Genomic DNA, 9267 nt, shown 5'->3' on the forward strand with positions numbered 1-9267 from the left:
CGCATACGGAGTGATTTCTTTTAAAACTCCGGAACTCCGAGTGGCAAAGTGAATTCGGATTAACATTAAATCCGAATTCATTCTTGTTTTTTGACAGTGTATCATTGCGAAAGTATATTAATAATATTAACGAGCGAACTCCAGTTATGACGTGTTTGTCTGAACATTAGATCAAAAATTACACAGAAAGAAATGATTTTTTGGCGTGAATAATTTCTATTTCCCTAAGATATTTTATGCTTTAAAAATTCAAAATTAAAATTTCCTTGGAGCGAGAAAAAGTTTTCTTTAGCCTGTAACAATCGATATATACGTATCGCGATTTAACCATACATATATATATATATATAAATTTTTCATTTTCTTCCAAGAAGGGTTTACCAAACTGCACCCCAGCTCTTCTCATCGGGATCCTTTCACTTTTCGCAGGAACCTATGTAAGTGCGTGCACGATGAGTAAAGATAGACGAAGATCGACAGATATGATAATATATCTGTCTCCCTCTCTCTCTCTCTTCATCAAAAGGGACAGAGTCTATACTCAAACCCAACTACGTATTTTAGCTGTATACTCATCTTGCATCCACGCTTACCTGCGTATATCTATTTACAATACAGTTATAAGAGAATGTGTATGTGTGTGTGTACGGGCGTAGTACCAAAAAAACAAGTTAGCTGTGACTCAGCGGGACACCTGCACGTGTGCACCGGACTTCTAATTAAAATTCCAATATATACAAAGATTCTATGACCATTTCATTTCCATATTCCGAGTCACCTATGACATTTCGAAAGTCACCCGGATCTATGTACTTCCAATAGAGCATTTACTCATCCGCTGTTGTTTACTCAAAAATAATATGATTCAATTTCCATATATGGACTTTTCTAATTTTTAGAAAGGTACCTAAACCGGATCCATGTACTTACTCATCATGTTGTTGTCCGAAATGATGAGATGGACCGGTTGGTTGCATAAGAAACCCTATGACTTTCCCATCAAAATTAGAGTATATAAACTGCCGAAAATCTAACGAAGGCAGTCAATCGCTAATCAGAACGAACCTCTGTCGGATCGCGAGTCAATCGCTAATCTGAACGAACCTCTGTCGGATCTCGAGTCACTCGCTCCGAAATTCTATAAGTTGAAATCTCCGATTAGTTCTATCGGCCCAAGTCCGATTACTACCGCGAATCAGAGATAAAATCTTAATCGTTGTCCACGTGACGGTCCACCGCCTAGGCAATCGGGCTCCTTGGCCAAATACCTAGATTTTAATCTTGCGAAAACCGCGGTCGATTCGACTCATCAGGATCATCGGTCTCGTGACGGTCTATAGCCTAGGAAACCAGACTCCTAGATCGAAATCCTAAATAAAATTAAATACTTATACTCGTACTCGACAGATAGGGGAGTGTATCCGCTTGGCACCCCAGTAGCTCCGAGTCCGAAAAGTGCATCGAATTCCGCTGAGTAAAATCCCTAAGCCACGGGCAGGGTCGCAGCGAATTAAACAAAAACAATTCCGCGATCATAAATTCAAAGTGGTGAATTGTGAGAGAGTGTGATCAGCGAGATTGTAAACCACCTCAAGCTGAGTGGTAAGTTAATCATAATTGTTAATTTTAGTACACACATGTAAACAACATTATAATTTAATAAGAATATACAGATTTTTTTTTCTTTTTTAAAAAAAAAATCATCTTTCTCTTATTTATACCTCTTACTCTAGCATTCCTAAGTTAACGGGTACAGAAAGAGACAGACGTAAAGGAACAGGGACTTCTCGAGGGCCCATATTCACCTACCTGCTTCCCTCTCGCTTTAAAATCCCTGACCTACCCTAAAGCCACGCAGGTCAACGATCGGGATTGTCTATCGTACTTCCGCTCGGTACGAAATAGACTTATTTAGTAATCAAAACTTGCCAAATATTAAACATTCTCACACTAGCCACGTGACGGTCCTATTAGGCTCCTTGGTTGAGTAATAGAATAAATATTGTGGGTAATTTTACTAAATAATTAATTAATAATAACCCTTCGCCCGTCGCCTTCACTCTCTCCGATCGTGACAGTCGAAAAATTTGGTGACAGCGGTGGGATACGCTGGTGAATTGTTCTTTTCACTAAAATTTATAATATTATTCGATTCTTGTAATTTTAACAAAAATAAACGTCCTGCCTTGTTGAAATTTTCGAGTTTAATTTCAACTTGTAACTTTTAAGTATTCAATCTTCAAAAAAAATCTTAATTACAAATTTTACAAATTTTATGCATTCGATAAATTCTTAAATTTGAAATTCTATATCCTGAAAATTTTAAATCAAATCAAAAATACTTTCTATTCTTCAAAATAAATTCTTCTACAAATTATAAAAACTCATAAAGCGAAAATTCTTTTTTTTACATCTTAAAATAGAACTGATTTAATTTTCTTAACTCGACCATTTAAACTATTTTTCTCGAAATCATAACTATTGTTTCAAATTCTAAAAATCATTTTGCTAAATTCTTTCCATTTTGAGAAAATTGGGAATACTCAACGCGCAAAAATCAATTCAAAACCTTCTAAAAACAACTAAAGACCTAAACCTCTGAGACCTTTTTCTATACTTATCTTTATTTTTCTCTTACTAAAATAAAATCCGGGAATAAAATTCCAAAGCTTTCTCTAAATTCCCTGTAATTGAAATCTTAACTTTCCTTTCTTAATACTATTTGCAATTTTTATTTTCGAAAGTCTTCTCTAACTCTTAGCATAATCTAAAATAAATTCTTATCCGAGGAAGTTTTACACTTTTAGTTTCACAATTTCAAAGGCTCCTACAATTTATTGTTGCCTACAATTTTTTTACACTACACGTTTATGCCTAACTCATTCACACTAAAACGTACTAAACAAACAAAAATTAAATTTCACATTGAAAGATTGGTTGCAATCATAGAAGACGCGCCATCGTGCCCTTTTATACAAAAATATTTACACGCTAATAGATCGCAAGATTTTATCAATTATACACTTACACCAGTGGATACACCCAATCGATTTTTAAAATTCAATTATAAATTTTCAAGTCTAGATCCTCGAACGCAAGTATTAGACAAAAAAATCAATTTATTATCGATAAATTGAATTATTAAAATTAGAATCAATTTCAGTAAAAATAAATTGTGATTTTCTAAAGTGATTCTTCATTCTATAGTACTACTGAGTTTTAGGTGCAAACAACTTGCCACCTTCTTGCGCCCGAAATCGCAAGTTATTTTTGGTGCTTTGGATCAGTTATTATTCACTCATTATTCATCTCCTTAATCACGGTTGTTTAGAAGACCGCAGACTTTTTGACGGATTCTATTCAATCTTTCATCGAATCAATTGGGAGACCGCAGACTTTTTGTCGGATTCCAGGCGATTCATTCATTATTCACTCATTCACTCATTTTCAAAAAACCATAAGAGCTTGTAGTGTTTCGTAAGATCAGTTATTGTAGTACGCCTACTCTTTAATTGATCATTGGAGCAATTGAGAAGGGTGACTTGCACGTACAACTTGGAAATATTTAATGAGACGCAGAAAGCGTGCTGGAAGAAAGTATCAGTTGCGAAAATTAGTTGCAATATACCATAGGGGAGAGTTATCATACACTCCCGTAACAATACCGTTATCTTTACAAAATCCAACGAACACTTTACAAAATCAGGAAATAAATCATCCAGATTCGGAGGAGAAAAATAACTGTAGTTCCATAAAATAAACCTATTTCACTTTTATTCTTACTCACATTTTAAACACTCAATGAAACGCGGTAAACGCGCCGGGAGAAAATTTCAGATACGAAAGTTAATAGCGATACTGGATAAAGGATCACTGGGTCCGTATCCTGTAAAAAAGAAAAATTTAACAAATACTGTAAACATTCAGGAAACAGATAATTCATCCACCAGTAGTGTCGATAAGAATCCTAAAACTAAAGATCAACAAACACAGACAGACACAACATCTCATTCGAGTAATTAATAAATCTTAAACACTACTCATTTTACAAAACAAAATTATAAACTCAATACAAGCTATTTAAGTTTCACAACAATTAATCAGTGAATAAATTTTGTTCTAACCAACGCAATTTTTACTTGCGTCTGACTACCGCAAATATAGTTTTCTTGCTAACTTCATACTATTTACCCAAAATTCACACTCTTACTACCTCTATATTACTTCTATAACTTTCTCCTATAATCAATTAAAATGTCGGACCACGAAGAGAACGGCGAAAATTTGGGACCACGAGGCAATGGCGGGTTGAACCCACCGGCTAATAATAATGACTTAGATCAACAACTCCATAATATTACCCGACATGCGAATATTACGGATCAAATGATCACGTCCCTTGGGGAAAGTATGACATTGCACCAGGCGTTAATGCAAGTCCCGAGTTTTGACGGTAAAAACATGCCTTTACAAGCATTTTTACTAGATGTAGAAAACGGTCTTACAATCGTACCAGATAATCTCAGGAACACTTATTTTAACGGAGTAAAATCTAAGCTCAAGGACACGGCTAGAGACGCGATTGCGGATAAGACAATTAATACAATGAATACTCTTAGAGACGCGCTTAAAGAATATTTCGCCACTAAGAAGACTTACCCACAATATTGCGCGGATATCCAAGCCATTCGGCTTAAACAAAATGAATCAATCCTGAGTTACTATACTCGAATAAAGAAAATTCGCGCTAATGCAATAACGGCATTAAACGAAAGCTTTAATAATGTAGCCGAAGTAAATGCGATGAAGAAAATGCTAGACGGATTAGCACTCGAGTCATTCAAACGCGGACTACCAGACGATCTAATATACGGAGTAAGTGTACAAAATCCTGATACTCTCGACGAGGCATATAAAATCGCACTACGGCTCGAAGAAGACTTGAAAGGTAGCTCTCACCGTAATTCCAACTATTTAGCCTACGCGCAGTCAGAATCAGCAAATCTTGATTTACCGCGTAGAACTCGAACGGTTAGCTTTCAAGACGAAGAACGTCGAAATACCATACCGTTCAGATTTACTCGCGAAGACAATAACAGACCTTCTAATTCATACAGTAGATCTCCGGTGCGGGATACGACACCACCACGCGATAAACGCAACTATCCTGAGCGTGGCAATTCACCCTATCGTTCGCGAAGCCGATCACCCGGAAACTACTATCCATATTATCCTCCACCGGGTTATTTCCCTCCAATTCCATATATACCTCCTATGCCATATCAATACCCACCTCCTGGAGCATATCCACCTCCAGTACCATATAATCCGCCATATTATCAAGGTTATCCTCCTCAAGATAATAATCAGAACAGCTCTAATAACAATTATAGCAACAATAATCCCAATAATTACAATAATCGTAACAATTATGACAATAATAATCAAAGATACGGTAACAATGGTTATAATAGCTATAATAGGAATAATTATGGAAATTACAGTAATAATAGTAACCCACAAAACCAACAAAATAATTCAAGACCAACCTCTCCTGCACCACCTAAGGAACCTTTAAACTCCAACGCGGTTCGACGGAACGACGCGACGTCGAACAGCGCGAACCCCACGGAAACGCGTCCATCATCAATCAGATTCCTGACCGTCGAAAATTCGTAATGTGGTCTGAAGTCCAGGGTAGAGGACCAGTCGTTACTCTAACAGCCCCTGAGTTGCGAAACGGCAGAGCTCGTTTTCTAGTCGACACAGGAGCTGACATAAATGTTATCAGAAAAGACGCACTGGCCCCTCGTACAGTAATTGATACCTGGGATTCAGTATCCATAAAAGGAATCACTACTGAGCGACTCGATACTTTAGGAACCACGGAAATTACCTTCTTCTCAAATCCCGAGAAATTTCACGTTCTCGAGAACCCATTGCCCATTCCAACCGATGGAATTATCGGCATAGACTTTCTAACTAAAGAAAAGGTTGAAATATCTTTTCATCACAATACCATAGTCGCAGACTCCGAACCCGTAAACCCAATTCCGCTCGAAAACACCAAAGGTGAACCATTTGATACACCCCTGGTAACTATGTTTCGAAGTGAAGACGAACCCTCAGTATTCTTTTTAAAAGCTAGAACTCGAACAGTAATACCAATTAATCTTCGTAAGACAGCTCTAAAAACTGGGTTTTTACCTCGCATTGAAACTCGCGAAAATATTTTTATTGGTAATGCTTTGGTCACGAACAATGACAGCACTTGCTACGTCTACGCGATAAACGCATACGAGGATGATATCGAATTAGTCGTTCCACCACAAGAAATTATTCCCTTCGAATGCGATGGCAGTTCAGAGGATTTCTTTGACGATTCTGAAGATAGCGATATACCGGAAGATGGTCAGGACAGATTCGAACGCATTTGTGCTAGTCTCCGACTCGATCATTTAAATATTTTGGAAAGAGAGCATGTGCATGAGCTTATCAGAGAATTTCCGATGCTCTTTCATCTCCCTGGAGATGATCTCCCAGCTACGACAATGATGACACACTCGATTCCAACGACCGATGAAATTCCTATATCAGTCCGTCAGTACCGTTTTCCTCCCGTACATAAGGAAGAAATCGCTCGACAAGTAAATAAATTACTGAATGAGGGTGTAATATCTGAATCTGTATCTCCATATAATTCACCCCTTTGGATAGTCCCAAAGAAGCCAGATTCGAAAGGTAATAAGCGCTGGCGTATGGTAATTGACTTTAGACAATTAAACGAGAAAACCATAGGCGATGCTTATCCTCTCCCGAACATAGTTGAGATTCTCGATAGACTAGGGGGAGCAAAGTATTTTTCAGTTTTCGACTTGGCTAGTGGATTTCATCAAATCAAAATGAATCCAAAGGACCAACAGAAAACCGCATTCAGTACACCAAATGGTCACTATGAGTATAACAGAATGCCATTTGGACTGAAAAATGCTCCAGCAACGTTTCAACGACTTATGGACCGAGTTCTTCTAGGTCTACAGGACGTTGAGCTATTTGTCTATCTCGATGACGTCGTTATTTTCGCATCATCACTCGAAGAACACGGCATACGTGTCCGAAGACTCTTCAATCGACTAGAACAAGCCAATTTAGTCTTACAATCAGATAAATGTGAATTTCTAAATCTAGAAGTTGCATATCTTGGTCATATTATTGGCAATGGCGGTGTACGTCCAGACCCAAAGAAGACTGAAGCTATCGAAAAATTTCCAAGACCAAAGACAGTTACGAACATCAGGCAGTTCCTTGGACTAGCTGGTTATTATCGTCGCTTCATTGAAAACTTCTCAGGCCGTGCGAAACCATTAACAGAACTATTGAAAAAGGATAATCCATTCAACTGGACTTCAGCTCAACAAGAAAGTTTTGACGACTTACGCAAGGCACTATGTACATCTCCAGTTCTGCAATATCCTGACTTTTCTCAACCATTTATCTTAACTACTGACGCTTCAGATCTCGCTATTGGTGCAGTATTAAGCCAAGGAAAAATTGGCGAAGACAGACCAATTGCTTATTTATCAAGACTTCTCAAAAATGCAGAGCGAAATTATACAACAACCGAAAAGGAATGTTTAGCAGTTATTTACGGAATTTTGCATTTTCGACCGTACTTATATGGTCGAAGATTCACTCTCGTCTGTGACCACGAACCACTAAAATGGATCGACTCCGTCAAGCCGCCAGTACAACGGTTGGTTCGATGGAGAACGAGATTAAGAGAGTATGAATATGTTTTCTATTACAAACCGGGAAGATTAAACGTAAATGCAGATGCATTATCAAGGAATCCTGTTGTTTTGCCAATAGTGCCCACAGGAAAATCTGAAACAGCTGCGAGGCAGTCTAGTTCAATTGCCAAACACCTAGAACGGCTGCGATCATCCGCCGTAAAAGCAGCAGAGGCAAACGCCAGTACTATAGGTGAGAGAGTAAGATTGAGAAGGTTAGCGAGTAACCCCTCGCTAGCGCAACCACCTCTCATCAGGCGTACAAAGACTATTGCCGAAATCCCAATGGCTCCAACAGAGAATCGTAAAGTTGGTCGACCTCGAAAACAACCGGATACTGGTCAACCAAGTGATCCAACACCACCAGTACCGCACGCAAGAAGCAGTGCTTTTCCGAGTCTCGCTAGTAATCGTGTACCACTCTCTAAAGCTTCTGAAAAACCAGGACCATTATCTGCCAAAACTCGAACAACTGACTATCAACTCACATACGTAAATAATCAATCAGGCGAAGAAACTCCTTCACTAACTGAACCGATACCAGTACCAGCACCTAAAAATGTTATCGAAGTATCACCTGGACCATCGTCAGGAAATGATAATTATTACTGGGATCGACGCGCTGAAGATCCAACTTACGAATCTCCACGAACAGAACCTCCAACTAGGAAACCCGAAGCACAACCCCACAGACCATCTGGCGTAACATTTCGACATCCTGTAGGACGATCAACCCCTGCAGTTGCTTCAGAAGGATCAACCACAGAATCAGAGGTGGATGAAGCAATACCACGAGGAGCAGCAAGCAGACGATGGGCTAATTTACCACCGATCGATGAAATCCATTCGAGTACAGACACGGATGAAGAAGTTCATAAAGACGAAGAAGTCCAACAACCACAACAGATAAGAAGACAATCCATAACCGATACTGTTCCTTGTGAATTATTTTACCCTGGTATAAAGAATCATGAAAGTAAGATATCCTTACACACGACGAATGAAAACTTGACGTATTTCAGAGATAATTATTTGCATTTTATCTCTGCTGATTGTGAACTTACAACTATCACATCGCGATTACTGATAGAAACAGACAAAATAGATCCACAGGATCTGAAATTGAAGAAACCAAAAATTAATCAAGTACTAATAACACCACACGGTAAACATAAAATCCTCAGTGCAGTGTTAAAAAGGAACCACTTTGACTCATTTTCCATACAAGAATTAAAAGATGTATTAAAAACCGTCAAAAATGTACTAAACCACTACAACATAAAAACTTTGCGAATCTCAAAACCAGGAGATATGCTCGAAGGTTTGAGCCAATCACTTGTCACTGACGTTCTTAAGGAATGCTTAGATGACTGCGAATGTTCACTCACCATTTGTCATGGAAGTGTAACCATACCAGACGAGGATGTCCGCAAGGATATCATCGCAGAGTATCATGAAAGCCTAACAGGTGGTCATA

This window comes from Microplitis demolitor, chromosome 8 (assembly GCF_026212275.2).
Source record: "Microplitis demolitor isolate Queensland-Clemson2020A chromosome 8, iyMicDemo2.1a, whole genome shotgun sequence".
Lineage (NCBI taxonomy): Eukaryota > Metazoa > Arthropoda > Insecta > Hymenoptera > Braconidae > Microplitis > Microplitis demolitor.